Below are 19,088 nucleotides of genomic sequence, written 5' to 3'. Positions count from 1 at the left end.
CATCCTACCTTCTGGGAGGTAGCAGGTGGTTTGGTCCTGGAGTGTGGGAAGGAAACAGCAGCCCCTCCCATGTGAGGGCTGTGCTATAGAAGGGGATAGGTTGAGTGGATGTCTTGTAAGGAATGTGTGCTTCTCTTTGCCCACATTGGCTTGGATAGATCATTGCCCAGCCCCAGCCCCAGCCCCAGACTTATTGCAGTCATTGCCATGGTGCTTTGAGGCAGAAAATAGTTGCACTAGCTGGGAATGGTAACATTAGGCTGGGGTTAGAAGCACAGAACAACGATCAGACCTGGCAGCCAGTAGCAGTCCTGGCCCTTCTTCCCACTGCCTGGGTCAGGGCATTCCACCCACATGACCTAGCTCACAAAAAGAGTAGTGGTCGGGAGAGAGTGCCAAGAAGTTCCCTGAGAAAGGTGCCTGGTAAGTTTTGGCGGGTCAGAGGCACCCTGGGGGGGTAGCCCAATTTACATTGTAATAGCACAGGCAATTGCCCTGTCTTTACCACCCCTCCCCCCTTCTTTGAGCTCCCCAAGAGGAAACAAGGTAGAATTTAGCCTTTAACCTCTTTCAAGGTAGCCAAGGTAGTTGATAACCAGGAAAACATCAATCACTAGGAAAACTAATCAGAAATCTGGAAAGTTTAAGACAAAGCAGATTTACACAATACATGAATATTCATTTCAGATATTAATAACACAGATTCCAAATAATAGCTACTAATAACGCAGACTCCAAACACAATGAAAGTTTATTTTCCCTTTTGTAGAAGTGTGGAGGGGGACCGTTCAAGGCTGATAGAGTAACTTTGTATTACCAGTTCTTTGAGGGCTCAGGTCTCAATCCAGCTCACTATTCCCCCATCTCATCTTCATAATCCAAACTGGCAGTGAAAATACCAGCCATCACGTTTGTATTCCAGGTACCTGGGTCACAGAGGACTGACGAAGGAACAAAAATCAGATTGTCTTCAGATTTCTCAACAGCAACACCGAATTTAAGATGATAGTTGAATAATATTTTTAAAGTATTACAGAAAAAGAACTTTGAGCCTAGATTTTGATTTCTGGCCAAATTATCAGGTATTTAAGGGCTCAGAAGGTGTCTCACATAGATCACCTCTTGGAAAACACCGAAAACACTGTTAGAGGAAGCACTCCCAACAAGAAAAGAAATAAATACAGGTGTGCCCCACAGGAGGAAGAGGAATTCAGTCACTTGTTTAAATCACTCTTGTCTAAGTAAATGGGGCAGTGCAGGACCAGCAGAGCAGAACGTGGGTACATAAAAGATGCAGAGGTGACAGAGGTGGGAGGTGGGGGGACCCGTCCTCCCAAGTGAATGGAAAGGGAATTGACCCCATCTAGGTTACAGCTTTTTTTTTTTTTTTTAAGATTTTATTTATTTATTTGACAGAGATCACAGGTAGGCAGAGAAGTAGGCAGAGAAAGAGAGGAGGAAGCAGGCTCCCTGCTGAGCAGAGAGCCTGATGCGGGGCTCGATCCCAGCACCCTGGGATCATGACCTGAGCCGAAGGCAGAGGCTTTAACACACTGAGCCACCCAGGCGCCCCTAGGTTACAGCTTTGAGGGAGAAAGGAAGACACAGCAGCTGGCCAGAGAACTGGTCTGAGTTTTGGACACAGACTTTTCTAAAACCAGCCCGTGGGACACCTGGATGGCTCAGCCCGTTTGCCTTCCTCTCAGGTCCAAAGGTCCTGGATTGAGTCCCACATCCTGGCTCTTTGCCTGCAGCTCCCCCTGCTTGTGCTCACTCTTTCTCTAATTAAAATAATATAATAATAAAAATAAATAAAACCAACACGCTCTGCCTCGAGCTATTTATTCTCCGGCTTTGAAATTTCCCGGTAACAATTCCAAACCTCCCAGTGATGGGATGGGGGATGAATCAGAGAGGGGGTGGGTATTAAGCAAAGGTCAGAGTCCAGGCCGGTACATTTTATCTTTACCCGTGTTATTTACATGGCAAAAGTTCAGGTATTAAATTAACAGGAAACTGCAAAGACCTTAAAGGGGGGGGGGCAGGAAATCAAGATGATTTTTTCCTCCTCTGTGTCCACACCCTTGAAAACATCATAAAACAAGTAGGCTTTTTCTGATTTCCCTGGTTTTCGATGAAGAAGTAAAGTGAAACTGGATTTCTGAAGCAATTTGCTTCTCTGTGGTCCCTCAAGTAGAACCTGGTGGGAAGAATGATAGAAACCTATTGATCTGAAAAAGAAGGAGTGATCTCGGTCTGGTTTTGGGTACCTCCTTTGCTCTCTTTTCTCCCTGTCTTTCATGCTATCCTTCCTCCATCCTCCCTCCTTTATCCCTCCCTCCTCCTTTTCCCCTCCGCCTTCTTCCCCCTCCTCCCTGCTTCCTTCCCCTCCTCCCCTCTTCTCTCCTCCCTTCCCCTGTCCCTTCGCCTTTCTCCCTTTCCCATCAATCTTTCTTCACTTCTTTCCTTCCTCGCTCTTCTCTCCTAAAACAGTTGTTTTTTGGAGCTTTGAGGAAGGAGGGACCCAGGGAGAGTGTGTGGGCTCCGGGGGAATCCCTATAGGGGGAGAAAGATCTTACATGTGTAGGGGCACCTGGGTGGTTCAGTGGGTTAAAGCCTCTGCCTTTGGCTCAGGTCATGATCCCAGGGTCCTGGGTCAGCCCTGCATCAGGCTTTCTGCTCAGCAAGGAGCCTGCTTCCCTTCCTCTCTCTCTCTCTCTCTCTCTCTCTCTGCCTGCTTCTCTGCCTACTTGTGATCTCTGTCTGTCAAATAAATAAATAAAATCTTTAAAAAAATCTTAAGTGTGAGAAAGACCATGAAAAGGAAGGAAGCTGGAGGGGTACCCAGGACCCAGAGAGGACTAAGGCTGGGGTAGGAGGAGGTTTCCAGACTGGATCTGACTGGGGCCTGTGGGTGGGACAGTGAAGCAGCCCCACTCCCCTGTGCTGTGTCCTGGATGCTGGATGGCCCCAAGGGTAGCGCTGTACTCAGACTTCATTTCCTTGTTGTCAGGGTGGAACATTTCCATTTATTTATTTATTTATTTATTTATTTATCTGACAGAGAGCGAGATAGAGAGAGAGAGCAAGAGAGAGGGAACACAGCAGGGAGAGTAGTAGAGGGAGAAGCAGGCTTCCCGCTGAGCAGCAAGCCTTATGGGGGAGGGGAGTGGGGATCAATCCCAGAACCCTGGGATCATGACCTGAGCTGAATGAAGGCAGATGCTCAAACAACTGAGCCACCCAGGCACCCAAAGCGTGGAATATTTTCCTTTTCTCCCTTCTAGATTCTTTGGCTGGTCTAAGAATTAAATTAACGCAAGAGAGATTAACAGGAGCCAAATAAATTTAATTACATCTATCCTGCCGTCCCACGAAGACATAAGACTCAAAGGCAGTGGAACAATTGAGGCTCACATGATGTCCTGAGCTGAGGAATGGGACAAGGGACCTGGGGCTCCAGAGGGTGGAGGACAAGTCCCAGGAAAATGAGAAGAGCAGGTTGGGTAATCGGGTATTGGCCCTGTCATGCTGGTAAGTCTTTCTGACAAAAAAACAAAAAACAAAAAACAAAACAACAATAAAAAAAGCTATCTGGTAATAGCTCTCTTTCTGGGTCAGGCCCCCTATCTAAATTCTTCTAGGCAGTTAAAGGAGAGGGAAAAAGCTTTTCCTGGGTCTTTGGGTCTTGATTGCCTTCAGCTCAAATAATCCACATGCCAAAGTGGCACATTTTGGGGTGACATCTTCTGCTTCCCTTCATCCCAGCCCAGCCTGATGGTTCCTGTCCGGGTCCTGGGAATGCAGATGTCTCGGACAGCTGGTGCTCACAGGAGGATCAAGCAGCTCAGTTTTACCAGAACGTTAGGTAAATGAAGCTCTAATGGAAGTCTGTTAAGCTGGCCAGGCAGAAAGGCCCTCACTCTCACCCCTGCTGTACACTTGCTGGGCCCAGGATGGGTCAGTGGTATCTGGAGGAGAGGTGGGCAGGCCCCCATCCCCCCTCCAGGGCACAGCTGCACAGGCTGAAAGAATTGGGGACCAGGAAGGCAATCCTCCACCTGCAGAAATGCACCCTCAGCCTGCCTTTGAGCTTCCGACCCCATCCCCCTGCCACAAGTAACAGCTGAAAGAGCATCCATGCGCAAGTGGGGACACGGGCCTGGCTCTGCCTGGCACCTGGGAACAGGTGACCAGCCCACCTGAGCATTGCTGGCAGGCCTACAGCTCCCACCAGTGCAACGTTGGCCAAATGCCGCTCCAGCATGCAACCCTGGGGAGGCTGTCTGCACCTGGTGCCCAGGCCTGGGCACCTCAAGGTCACCTCAAGGTGACTTCATAAGGATCTGCTGGCGTCTGGTCCCTGGCGTGGCAGGGAGGGGAGTGGCAGCTGACTTGGCCTGCAGTGACACAGGATGACCTTAAAGCCACTCAGCTTGGCCCTCCTTTACAACCCTCCTGGCCAGGGCAAGTTCGAGTTTGAGCAGGAGTCTCCAAGATCTGGCCTTGCACGAGGATGGCACTGGCCCAGAATGGCCAGGAAGTGGCTGTGGGCTCTAAAAGCTGAATGGGGCTATTTCCTCCCCCAGCCTCGCTCATGGTGGCACTTTAATTGTCAGGCTTCCTGAGGTTTGAGTGGATCAGAAGGGGGCTGTCACTAGAGGGATTCCTCCTTCCTCACCCAGGGCTCAGCACGCACACCCCTTTCTAGGACAGTCCAATAGGACATCCGCTGTCCTACTGGGGTGTCCTTGGGGTGGGCCTCGGGGCCAGCGCTCATCAGGGACCCCCTGCCCAGGTACCTGTCTGTCTCATTCTGCACACTTTCAGCTTCCCCTTTGTCCCTGGCTGATGAGATCTAGAAAGAGTGTGTGTTTTGGGGATACGGGCAGTGGGGGGAATTCCTGATCGCTTTTCACAGGGAGCCTGGCATCGGACAAGGTAACCATTAAATACTGATCTTACGATGACATTGCTTGTTTCGACCAGCTCCTGGCCAGCACCTCTCCTGCCCAGAGAGATGAATGGAGGATTCGGTCAGGATCCTGATGAGTGCCCCCAAACTCAGGTGTCATCACCAGATGACAGATGACAGAGAGCTTCTGTGATTACTGACTTCAAGACTGCTCAGCTCCCCATTCTCAGGCTTTGTTGGGCAAAGGCGAGGGGGTATTGCCGATGACTGGAGAGTGGCATGACCCTGGCCAGGGTGGGGGGCAGTGAAACCCTCACCTCATAGCTTTAGAGGAAGCCTCTTATCACTTATCCTTGGCAGCAGAAGCAGTGCTTGCCAATAGAATTTTCTGTGATGATGAAGGTATTTTATATTTGTGCTGTCTGGGATGGTAGCCACGAGCCACAGGTGAGCGCTTGAAATGTGGCTAGTGTGACTGAGGCACTGTTTTTAAATTTTTATTTAATTTTAATTAATTTTAAGTTAAGTTTAAATAGCCACAGGTAGTTAGTGGCTAGTGTATTGGGCAGCACAGATCTAGAAGTAATGCCATCATTCTCTTACAAGGATGATTTCTGTGGCTTCACTGACAATTTAGTTTAGATTGGTTTTCACCTAGACAGGGACAGGACGAGGGTACTGGCTATAACAGAAATTGATGCTTCCCTTCTCACTGCCCCTCCATGTTCATTGAGCCCTGATCTTGTTACAAAGGACCAGGGGTTGATTCACTGGTAGATTAAGCCACTTATGACACTCCTGCTCCTCTTTGTCGGTGATTGGTCTCAGGGTGGGTATGTAACTGAGTGCCCCCTGGAGATACTTCTGGGAAAGATTTTCTTTCCTGAATAGGGAAGGTGAATAGTTCTTTTTAGCCCACCATCTTCCTTCTTTTTGAGACACTGTTGTGTGGATTTGATATTTGGACCTGTGGCAGCCATCTTGTCATTTGAGGGCAAAGCCAAGACAGTCAATATCTTTCTATGGATTGCAGATAATATTTGGGGAAAGTCAGTGAACCCATGTACTATGAGAGCATCTAAGGCACCTCACTAAGTCTAAGCACAATATCATCAATGTAGTGAACCAGCATTATGTCCCATAGTGAATGAGGTGGGGCAGTGAAGTGATCAAGGCCCAGGCCATCCAAAGCTTAGAAACAAAATGAAGGAGACTTGCTGTGTCCACTCCCTCCCCATGCTTCTTCTGCACTGGTCGGATAGGAGATTTATGTAGGACCATAAGAGGAATCATCGCCCCAACATGCACACACATGCACACACACACACACACACACACACACACACACACACACACACCCCTTCAACAGGTTCGCAATGATACTAATAGCGATTTTCCCTTCTGGGCTTAGAATTTCCTTCAGATTTGCTGTTTGTTGGGGAGAGGGATTCCAGGGGCCTCTCCCTTGTCCTTCCTATCATAATAGTCCTTGCTTTTGGGTCATAGAGCCAATGTGTGGATTCTGTTCTATATCTATTCCAACCCTACACTGAGGCACTGGAAAAGTAATGGGTTCAGGATTCCAACAGTCCTTCTATGAGCAGGACTCCAACCAAAGCTCCATTTATCACTCAGTCTGGTGGTGTTCTGGTCCCCCAAGGAATACTGTTGGTTTGAGCCTTGTCCCAAATCCCCTGAAAGTTCTGATTCATTCCTTTCCCCAGGGCAGTTTCCCTGATATGTGGTCAAATCCCCTGTAGGAAAAGCAGGAGTAAGACAGGCAGAATACATTTTTTATGTTATCACATGATGTTTTTTCAAGGGGACCCAGTCTCCATTCAATTCAAGGGGCTGTGAACCAATATATTAGAGAAGCCACTCTGCCACTTTGGGACCTTCTTCTGAAACCAGAGAGACCATTTTATTGGCAGTATCCTCCCAATAACAGTCTGCCTGGGAAGCTGACCCTTGCATTACTACTGCTGGCCCCTCAGGATTATGCTGTTAAACTCTTAACTCTGCTGCAGCCACTGTGAATATTATCTGACTGACCACAGGGCCTTTGCATTACTCCTTCACAATTCAAAGTCCTTGGCAGGAGCACCTACCTGGCTAAGTTTGGGTTACCTGATATAAAGAAGCTGAATGAGAGAATATTTGATTCACCTTTGGCTTCCATACAGAGGAATGGAGGCTGGGCAGCCAAAATATTGGTGATTTTTTAAAAAGATTTTATTTATTTGACAGGGAGAGAGACAATCAGGGAAGGAACACAAGCATGGGGAGTGGGAGAGGGAGCCATAGGCTTCCCACAGAAGCAGGAGCCCAATGTGGGGCTCGGTTCCAGGACCCTGGGATTATGACATGAGCTGAAGGCAGACAGTTAAAGATTGAGCCATACAGGTGCCCCAATATTGGTGATTTTTATCTTCACTTATTGCTTATCTATGTAGTTAGGTCTTTCTTTCTTTCTTTCCTTCTTTCTTCTTTATTGAGGTACAGTTGATACGTACCATGTTATTTTTAGGTATGCAACACAATGATTCAATATTTGCATATATTTCAAAATAATCATGATAATTCTAGTTAACATCAGTTACCATAGAGAGTTACACATTTTTTTCTACAATTTATTACACGCATAGTTTTTAAGAAGGAGTCTGTCATTTTATATATTCTTCAATAAGCCAGTCCCAAAGTTACAATTACTATACATGTTCGGGGGCAGGGTGGATTAAAAATGGTTCTTGGACCTGAAAAGGTCAGGAATACTAACCTAAGAATTTGAGGTGTCAGTCATTTGCGTGCAAGGATGAAACCAAAGTGGTCCCGCCTGGTCCTGTCTGGCCTCTGTGGGGGGACATCTGGAGACCTTGACTTTCAGAAGAGGTTGTTAACCCTGCCCTAGCTCAGCTGCCTGTTTAGACATTGGCATCTGCACTCAACTGTCAAACAGAGACTATTAAGGGTCCTTGCCAGATCAGAGCCATGACCTCACACTCACTCTTGTTTGATACTCAGCAAACATTTGGTTGAATTAAACAACATTTAGTAAGACTTGTCTGAACGGCAGTCACACATTCAGTCATGCATGAGGGCTCTAGCCTTGTTAGCATTTACTTCGGGATTATATACTACATCTCAGATGATCACACGCTCTTTGCCCTCAGGTGCCTTTGTAATGCCATTGACTTAAAGAAGGGCGACTGTTGACACCAGCCCATGGCACTCGTTGTTTTATTTTCAATAAGGATGTTTTTAGGGCCTTGCTTGCTCTATTACATAGGCCCTTTGTATGAAAGCATATGGAAGACATTCCTTTCTGGTCTTGGAATTAAGCACTTGATTTGTTTTTATCTACTGAACATTGTGAGTAATATGGCTGGACTTGTTTCTTTCTTTGCATGGACTGCTAGTAAGTTCAGAGTCAAATTGCGGCCCATATCTAGTAAGTGTAGAGGATTTTCATGGTAAGTATTTTGTGTATCAATCTTATCTCTGGCTTCACATTATTTCTCCTAATCTAATCTTCCCTTCTTCCTAATGATTCCTGTGACTTTTTTTTTTTAAAGATTTAATTTATTTATTTGACAGAGAGAGAGAGGGAGGTCACAAGCAGGCAGAGAGGCAGGCAGAGAGAGGGCGGGGGAAGCAGGCTCCCTGCCGAGCAGAGAGCCTGATGTGGGGCTCGATCCCACGACTCTGGGATCATGACCTGAGCCGAAGGCAGAAGCTTAACCCACTGAGCCACCCAGGTGCCCCGATTCCTGTGACTTTTTAAAAACAAGATTTATTTATTTATTTGAGAGAGAGTGTGTGCATGTATATGTGTGCCTGCATGTACATGAATGGGAGAGGGGTGGAGGGAGAGGGAGAAGCAGACTCCCTACTGAGCTGGGAGTCCTTTGCAGGTGGGTCTCCATCCCAGGACCCCGAGATCATGACCTGAGCTGAAGGCGGATGCTTAACCAACTGAGCCACCCAGGTGCCCCATTGCAAACTTTGATGCAATTATATAAAGTACTTCTGTCCACAACCTTACACTAAATCTGTTCACTGATGCTTTTGAGATGCTCTCAAGTCATCCTCAGATGCACCAATGTGGAAAATTGACCCCACATCACCAGTAATCTTTGTGGATTTTCTAGCTCAATGACGTTGGCTGTACCTTTTGTACACAAAACCTGACTTGCTCAGATCTAGCTGACCAGAGCTGCTCGGGAGATGACTGAAGAAAGTGTCTGGCTTCATCCTTACAAGACGCTTAACAATTGAGCCACCCAAGCGCCCCAACACCATGGATAAGTTAAAGATGCATGTTTCAGTTTCTAGAAAAAAACAGCTAGAAGCAACACCAAGAAGCTTAGCTAAAAAGCTAATAGATGAGATAAGTGGCATAACAAATGATAGTTCACACAAAGAGTGGCAGAGAAGGATAAAGAGAGAAAAAACAAACTTCAGGGACAAATGAAAAACTAAACCAAGATGGTAGACTTAAACCCAACTATGTTAATAGTTATTTAGCATCAATGAACTAAATACTTTTATATACAAAGCTGAGATTGTCAGATTGTGTAAAAAAGCATACAGAACACTCACCAAGAGAGACCATAGGCTGGGCCATAAAACAAGTCTCAATAAATTTCAAAGGATTGAAAACATGCTGAGTATATTATCTGAGGTATTAGTCGTCAATCACAGAGGTATCAAAATTAATAATCAATAACAAAACGATATCCAGAAAGTTCTCAAATATATGGGAATTAAACAACACAATCTTACATAACATCTTAAAACATCACATGTGAAATTAGGAAATAATTTTACTTGAGTTAGAGCGACAATAAAACACCAAAATTTGTGAGAGGCAACTAAATGTGTATGTGGAAAGATTTTTTGTTATTGTTATGGGCTTGTCATTATTATGTGTCTTCCTTCCCCTCAACTTTTGAATGAGAGAGTATCTATTATATTTTCCTGTCTCTGCCTTACCAGTAGTTGTCAGGTGTGTGTTGGGGAGACAACTGGTCTTCGTAGTTCACAGGCCTCTGCACCTAAGAAACCAAACATGAAGAGCTATACTTGACGAACCACACTATGAAAGTATCATCCCACCTGGGTCTAATTTTCATGGTGAGATCCTGGACCTCAGGCCTTACTGTGGTGCTGGCATGGAAAATTACTTTGGAAGTTTTGTTTTGTTTTGAGGGGTGACTCTATTTCACAGTGGATACAAATTATTGGAGTTGGAAGCTAGACTGGGGTCAATTGTGACACTGGTAGGCCCCCAGTCCACCGAACCTGCTGGCATTCCCATCCTCATATAGTACCATATTGACTTAGGCTTGGCTAATGTGACATTAGCAAGAATGATGCAGGTAGAGGCTTATTCAGGGCCTGCACAGTGGGGCTTGTCCTCTTGGAACATTCCCTGGAATTCAGCTGCCATGTGTAAGGAAGCCCATAGCAGGGTACTTAACGTGGAGAGGACCCTGCAGGATAGAGATGAATGTGTGTGTTCCAGCTCCCACCACACTGCCGGCTCGATGCACCTGAAGGAGTGACCTCAGCTATACCATGAACCATCTCCGCTGAGCCCCATCAACCCAGAGAAACATGGGCAATAACCAATCATTGTTTTCCGCCACTAAGTCTTGGGGTGGTTTATTGTGTGGCAGTAGATAACTGGGATGCGTAGGGAGCTCTGAGGCTGGGATGGTCTTTCAGAGTTATCTCAAAAAGAGACCCGAATCCAGGCCTTTTTACCCCCACAAGGACCTGAAGGCAAGCAGAATAGCTCCCCCGCCCCCAAACAGGCCCCTTCAGCTTGCGGATTATTTTGAGCACAGGCAATCAAGTTCCAACAGACTCAGAAAAGGCTTTTTTTTTTTTTTTTAAACCTCTCCCTAACTGCCTAAAATAATTGGCACAGGGGGGCCCAGCCCAGAGAGCGTGCCTTTATCAGTGATAACTTCTTTTTATGCGAAAGACATCTGCATGGCGGGACGTTTGATTACTAAACATCTGCTCTTCTCATCTTCCTGTGAATTTCCTTTCTCCCCTTTGAAGCCCCAGGCTCCCATCCCTTGCCTTTGCTCACGATGGCACAAAAACCTCAATTGCCTGACTGCCTTTGAGTCTCCCATTTTTATGGGGCACCCATACATATGTAATTAAATTTGTTTTCGCCTATTAATCTGTCTTATGCCAATTATTAGACCAGCCAAAGAACCTAGAAGGGAAGAGGGGAATATTTTTCTGTCTCTGCAGACGGGTCCTTAGGTTCATCTTGCCTCTTGGGGGTCTTGGGGGGACGGCATGATCTTGGGTGAAGCAATATGTTTTTTTTTTCTTTCTTTCTTTCTTTCTTTCTTTCTTTCTTTCTTTCTTTCTTTCTTTCTTTCTTTCTTTCAGCTGAGGGCAATTCCCATAGACGGGCACAGCTGTGAGCACTCAGGGGCCAACACTTCTGGCATCTAAGGGAATGGGTGTCTTGATCGGGTAGCACAGTACGGCATTCACTACCGTCAGATTTCTATCGACTTCCTCTATTTTCCCATGGGTGGGATAGAAGGGGCTACAGATACTTTATCTGATGCCAGGTCAGCCTGTAAGATGTGCTTGGCTTAAAGGAAGAATGATTAATTAGTCTAAAACGACATGGTAGGTGGGCCCATGAGGGTATCTTTCCTGGATTTCTGGCCTGAAGGGAGTACTTTCCCACGGTAACTGGCTGCCGTGGAATGAGAATTGGACATCACATTCCCCAACCCTAGAAGGCCACCCTGACTCATTTCTGTGTTCATTGCTCAGGCTATGGAAGTCATATAAAGAAGTTTGATCTTGGGGCCACGGACTCACAAAGGGAGGGATCAGGCAAGTCTGAAGAGGGTATCGGGGGAGGAGTCTGGTAACAGACGAGTGGGGCACTGAGAAGGAATCTTACGGAAAAAGTGGGTATCTTCAGGGATGTTCAATGTGATGTGAAAGGCTGGAGAAACTCATACACCCATCAGCAAGTGAACTGCTAAAAAAAGGAAAAACCAATTGAGAATCAACATGTATTGATCACCTTCCCAGCATTCCAGTCTTCCTTAATTAAAATAACATAATTTTCATTCAGATATTCTGCCTTCCCTAGTGCCCCCTACTCAGGGGAAGCTAACCTCGGTCCACCCGGTGGCTGGGCCCTGGGTGGCCTAAGCCAATCAGCTCGGTCCATCACCTTGGGTCATGTGATGCAAGGCGGTCCAATTAGAGTGAATCGTAGGGCTCTCGCTTGGAATGCTGGGAAAGGGAGAGGCCGGTGGTAACTCTATTAGGATAGAGGCCATTGCCTGTTGCCACTATAGGCGAGGCAACATTTCCCTTCTAGCGTCTTAAGGTTTTTTTGTTTTGTTCTGTTTTGTTTTGTTTTGTTTTGTTTTTTGTCTGAGACTGAGAATTAGACACAGAGGGCAGGTTAGTGGGTGAAAGGCATACACATTTATATAAGTTTTATGTGACATGGGAACTCTTAAAAGGAAGTGGATACCCAGAGAAATGGTGGAAAGGACTTATTTTTCCATCAGGTTGAACAAAGAGAGACAACTGTGGGAAAATTATTAAACTGCGTGGGGAGGCTAAAGGAAGATAAGAAGTATCTAGATGAAGGCTGTGGGTATAGAATTCTCTAGGTCTCAACTACTTGTCCTTGATGATAAGAATGTTACATTCCCTCCGGTGGAGAGGGAGGCATCTTTCACATATGGGTTTTTAATCTGCTTCCAGAGAGAAAAGGGGAGATCAGAATGCTTTTCCCGGAGCTGTGTTCTTTAAGTGCTTTTGACTCAAAGTAATCCTTAAGACCAAAGTGGCATGTTTGGGGTGTCATAACCAGGCACCCTTCCGAGTCTCCTTTGATCAATTATGAAACAGTCACGTGACGGGACGTTATGCAGCTGCTGAAAATGAGCTATTGGAAAGATTTCCATAAGAAATGAAAAGAATGGGTCCCACATATGTAGTCTGAAGTCCTTATATAATCAGGGAACAAAATGTCCATTTTAACCAAGTGATCAGCTGGTGTGGGGTAGGAAAGGTAGTAGGGGAAGAGGGGGAATCCTCTGTTCCTCAGTTACCTCTGCTTGAATCCTGTCCGATGTCTGAGAGAGGAGAGGGCACCCCCTCCTTCAGGGACAGCCTCTGTGGGAGGGAAGGGCACCCCAGGAGACCTGCCAGAAGGTTGAGCCTGAAGTACTGGAGAAGGGGCTTCGTCTACAAATACAAGACTTAAAATACCCAATCTTATTGACACGGCAGTCATCCCACCATCGGGATCCTGTCCTCTGGGGAGTGGCTGAGACTAGAACTTCTGGGTTCTATGTAGTGAAAGGAGCAGGCGGGCTCAGGGCCCCAGGAGAGAGGAAAGTTTGCTCCTTTAGAGACCTGTCAAGCTCTGTGGATATCAGCTTCTGGTGGGCAACAATTCTGTCTCGTTGTTGGGCCCATCACCCAGGACTAACGTGGGCACTGGCACAAGGTGGTACTGAACGAAGGAGGCAAGACCAAGTTGGGGGAGGGGCACAGACTACAAAAGTAGGGGGATTCCCACCTGTGCACCCCCAATGAGGGGAGGCCCAGAGAAACCGCCTTTGGTTGTCTAGCCTGTCTGCTTTCTGGCCGTTTCTGACGTTCCTCCTTTAACCGTAAATAATTTTAAGGAGCCTCCAGCCCAGGGAAGTCTGGGTCTAACTGCTCTCAGTGGGAATAAGCAACTTGAAAGTGTTTGAAAAGAATCCACTTCGGAGGAATTTGCATTTGCAGAAAGCTTTCAATAGAGGCCAAGCGATGGAGCCTGTGAATAAGGTCTTTCTGTGTTTGTGGCTCCATGCGAACAGTGCTGGAGGAAGAAGAGAAAGGAGGCACATTGCATTCTCCCCAGCAGCTGCGGCTGAGGGGGTGGGAGAAGGTGCATTTGCCAGGAGCCAGTGAGGATTCTGGGATGTGTGTGTTGAGTCATCTCTTCCCTGCAGGTTTCCAGGGAGCTGGTTTGCATGAGGTAAACTCGCGACCTGATTCCTAATTCTAAGGGCCACTCTTTCTTGCTCTCCGGCTTCCTCTTGCCGCAGGGATACAGCCTGGCGGGGAGGGGGAGGGGGAGGGGGTGTTGGGGCAGAGCCCGGCTGCTCTGTTGTTTATATAGAATTCAGCCCCACACTTGGATGGGCTCCTGTTCCATTCCTTCTCCCCTCATCTGGGACCAGTGGCTGCTGTGGCCATCAGAAGACCTCACTGTGTGGTTTGCTAATGCTCTCTTGGGCCCCACCCCTTGTTCATCTTCCTTCTCTGACAATGCTGAGAGAGAAAGTGGTTTGTCTTCAGTTTCTGAAGAAGCTGAGAAAGAAAGCCTAGGGAGGAAGGTAATTTTAGAGCCCCACCTGCCAACAGTTAGCAGAAGGCTTCCTGCCCCAGTATAGGAGCCCATCCTGGGTCCTTGGTTCACTCCTGGAAGCTCGCCCTAGAGGTCCCAGTGACAAAGAAGGGGTATTTACCAACCCTCCTCCCCGCAGGAGTCCTTTCCCTGTGGTCTGCGGTCAGCCTGTTGGGTATGTCCTCTTGGAAGGACACAAACCATAGAGTACCAGAGGGACCCCCAGACACTGTGGGGTTGTTGTCCCAATTCTTACCGCAGGACCTTTGAGTACTTGGAATCAAATTGCTGAGGGGGTCCAGGCGTGTAACTTTGAAGCACTCTGAAGTGACTGACATGCATGAGACATCATTTCAGGTGAGCTAACCCCAAGACCAGCCTACACACTAGACCAAGAAATTGCTCTTGCTCTTGCTTTTATTTCTGATATTAACCAAACAAGGTAATAGACAACAAACTAGTAGAAGAAAAGTACCTCCAGAAGAGGACCCCTTCCCCTAGAAAAATGTTACACTATTCCCCACTCTTTCTTCCTCCCTCCCCACCCCTTCCCTCTCTCCCTTTCTGCTCCTGCCTCTCCCTGTCTTTCAATTCAAACAAAATATTATTGACTCTTCCTATATGCCATTGTTATAGGAGCTGGCAATGTATTTGTGAACAACAAAATAAAGAGATCCCTGGCTGGTAGAACTTACAGGTTGGAGGATAAATAATCACCATGAGCAATAAGTAAATTTTACAGCATTTAGCAGAGTACTGAGGGTTGTGGGAATAGAAGTAAGCGGGGCTTTGTAATCCTAAGCAGGTGGTTAGGGTGGACCTCATTGGGAAAATGACATTTAAGCAAAGACTCAAAGGCAAAAATGTAGAGGAGGAAAAATATCTTTCCTTCTATCCACTGGGGCTGCTGTAACCTAAAGCCCATTAATAACAGAAAAGCATGAAACTTATTTAATCTCAGTTTTATGTGACATGGGAACCTTAATCAGGAAATGTAGACTTGAAGGAGTTAAAACTGAACCTTTTTTTTTTTTTTTATGATTTTATTTATTTGACAGAGAGAGACCCACTGAAAGGGGGAACACAAGCAGGGGGAGTGGGAGAGGGAGAAGCAGGCTTCCCACTGAGCAGGGAGCCCGATGTGGGACTTTATCCCAGGACCCTGGGATCATGACCTGAGCCGAAGGCAGACGCTTAACAATGGAGCCACCCAGGTGTCCAAAACTGAGGCTTTCAATGCTGGGTTTGAGAAAGAATGAAAAGTTGTAGGAAAATGTGATTGGACATCTGTGTCTTGGAGATAAGGATGCTCATTTCCCGTAGGTATAAAGAGACCGACTCTCACCGGAGGGTCTTTATGACCTGCTTCAGGGAAAGATCACGGAGTCCTTCCCGCACCTGCTGTTCTTTAAGTTCCTTCAGCTCGAGACAGCCATGGGCTACAGGTAAGTGTGTGCCAGACACAGGGACCAGCCAGCACAAAGGCCTAGTGCGGGAGGGTGCCTGGCACTGGCAAGACTTGGCAGGGAGGTCCCCACAGCTGGACCGTGGTAGGTGGGGTAGAGCAGGAGATACAATTGAAGAGGGAAAGGCCTTGTAAGTCCCCAGACCACTGGAGGATTTTTCAAACACTTAAAATTTAAAGAATAAATTTAAAAATTAAAAATGTCAAGAATAGGGACACCTAGGTGCCTGTTAAGCATCTGCCTTCTGCTCAGGTCATGATCTTGGGGTCCTGAGATGGAGCCCCTCATGGGGCTCCTTGCTCAGTGGGGAGTCTGCTTGTCCCTCTCCCTCTGCCCCTCACCCCTGCTCAAGGTCTCTCTCTCTCTCTCTCGCTGCTCTCTCTCTCTCTCAACTAAATAAATAAAATTTTGCAAAAAATAAAATGTCGAGAATACACTGGCAAAGACTCCCTTCTTGACCTAATTAGAGCCAGGCTCCCCTGGCCCAGACCTTAGCCCTGCTCAGTCCGGTTTTAGTGGGAATCCTGCTGGGTCAGTTTACAGAATCCTCTACCTTTGGTATCTGACCACTCTTGATATCTGATCAAATTCCTCACCCATTCCTCTTAACATCTTTCGCCCTGGCCAGCCTTCAGCAAGAATCTTATCCAGTTGGTTCAGCCAGAATGTCCCCTTTCCCCCCATGTTTCCCCTTAGTAATTTCCTGTCCACTGACCCCACCTGGCTCCTTGGCTATAAATCTCCACTTGTCCTTATACTCAGAATGGAGCTCAGTTCTATACTGAGGTCCCTCTTCCCCCCCATTGCAATATTTCCAGAATAAAATATGCCTTGCTTGCTTTAATTTCCATCCGGCTCTGGTCTTCTTTCAACACAAAAGTAGAGAGAAGAGTGTGATAGCCTCAGCATGCCCTAATTACACAGGTTCCACAATGACCCCCTCGTGGCCATCTTGTGTCCTCTGCTCCCTGTTGCCCATCTCCTTGACATCATAGTGTTTCATCCTGGGTAAGTATTTCTGTGTATATCTCTGATGAGGACTTCTTTTGAGCTGAACACCAAGTCATTTTCACACCTTAAAATTTGTAATTGTTCCTTATTATAATTAAACATCCTGTCATTAAGTCATTAGAGAGTATTTTACAGAGGAGCGACATGATAGATTTGCTTCTCTAAATGGTCAGATTATATGGTGCACCCAGAATCCTCACAGTCTAGTACAGGAAGGTCAGATGGGGGAACCACTTTGGAAGTATGGCAGTTCCTCGTCAGGTTAAAACACTTGCTTACCTTCGCACCAAGAAATGCCCTTCCTAAGTACTTACCGAAGAGAAATGAAAACTTTAGTCTACCCAAAGAATCGTACAAACATATTCATGGCAACTTTATTTTAAAATTCTAAATGGTAAACAACCTGAATGTCCATTATAGGCAAGTAGATGAACCCATTGTGGCATGGTCACACATGGAAATACTCAGAAAAAAAAAAAGGAATCAATTATTGATAGAGATGAGAGAATGAATCAGGTTTAAAACATTGTTGAGGGGCTCCTGGGTGGCTCAGTGGATTAAACGGCTGCCTTTGGCTCAGGTCATGATCCCAGGGGTCCTGGGATGGAGCCCCACATGGGGCTGTCTGCTCAGCAGGGAGTCTGTTTTCCCTCTTCCTTTCCCTTTGCCCTTCCCCCAACTTGTGCCCTCTCTGTCAAATAAGTAAATAAAATCTTTTTAAAAAATGGTTGTGCAAAAGAAGCCAGCTGCAAGAGTGAATGCTGGCTGATTCTACTTACATGAGTTTCCAGAGAAGGCAAAACTCCGCATCTATGTGTCTATGCTGACAGAAATCAAACCACTGGTTGTCTTGGGTGAAGGGGACACAGATATTGACTAGAGGGGGGCTGGTAGATGGGGAGACTTGGTGCTGTGGTTAGACAACAGAGAAGAGTATCAGGGAAATGTGAGGTGATTCAATCCTGCCAGCTCTACTTAGAGTTCAAGGTCATGAATTTAGAGTAATTCCAGCAGCATGGTTGTGTTTACCCAAGTTCCACTGGACATATACAGAGACAGAGAACTGGATTGAACCAGGGTACCTGGTTTTGCTAAGTGAGTAAGATGAAGGGAGATGGACAAATCAATTCTTAATCCCACCAGAATGAAAAGACTTTTCTTTTGCTTGTTCCTACAGAGAAACAACATCCCCAAATATGCATGAAGCACAAATCAGCAAAAGTGCCAAGTAGACCCGAAAGGATCCCCTGTCCCACTTCTTCTAGTCAGCTCTGTCTGACTCCAGGGCCTCACCCAGGGACCTGCTGGGCTTTTTGAGCAACTCTCTATCTGTGGGATTCTTCTGCTCACAGGACCTCCTTGAAGATACTTCATTAGCTCATGAAAAGCATCTCCTACCCCACCTGCAGAATCAGGCACCAGCCGGTGAAACTCAACCCCAGTGCCATTCCGCACAGACTGCTTGTTGTCCAAAGAGCCGTGTCAGGTATAATCAGCTTTCCCAGAATGTGTACAAGCAGTTCAACCTTTACCACTGGAGGTAGCCAGCCAAGAGAAAGGCAGAACGAGTGGAATGTGGAAGGAGGAGAAAAGTATAAAGGAGAACAAAAATCCCAGGGGTTTAGCCTCTTCAGGAGGCTAAACCTGAAGAGGCTAAACCACAGACCTTTCATCCTGAGCCTAATGGAAGACAAGCAGACTTTCTCGTTCATCTGTTTTATGAACTTCTTAACTGGGATCGGTCACCCCAGACTTGAATAGAACTCATTAGCTCTCACCCTCCAAGAAGAGTCTGAACCTGGATCCCTTGCTTCAGTCCCACAGCTGAGACCAACTGGCCCTCTTCTTTGGATACTTCCCTCCTTGGCAGCCAACAAACCTACATTCTCAGCAAGGAGGTGACTCATGACCTCTCAGCCCCAGTCCTTTTGCCAGCTCATTTCTCGGTTCCTGGCTTTGGCCAGCAATGTATCATGAAGTACCCTGAGGGCACTTCACCAGTTCAAATTCCTGCTCCGAGTCTCTGGGACTGGCTGTGTGAAATGAGATAAGAATATAGCATCTGTCTATTATTAAGGTAGATGCCGTCCTTGCACACGCTGAGAAGGAGGTGCCTGGGGAGAGAAGGTCTTCCAGAGTCTCCCAGTGAAGCCAGAACTTGCAGCCATTCCAGGCCTGATTTACTGCCCTGCCAAACATGGCACTGAGCCTGGAACCCCAGGGGAGACAGAAGAGGCTGCCCTTAGGTGTTCCATCTCAGTTTTACGATTGGATTTACCAGTTT

This window comes from Enhydra lutris, unplaced genomic scaffold (genome assembly GCF_002288905.1).
Source record: "Enhydra lutris kenyoni isolate GAN:26980312 unplaced genomic scaffold, ASM228890v2 scaffoldscaffold1, whole genome shotgun sequence".
NCBI classification, from domain to species: domain Eukaryota; kingdom Metazoa; phylum Chordata; class Mammalia; order Carnivora; family Mustelidae; genus Enhydra; species Enhydra lutris.
The sequence above is the reverse complement of the archived record's forward strand: the minus strand, read 5'-3'. Positions refer to the sequence as shown.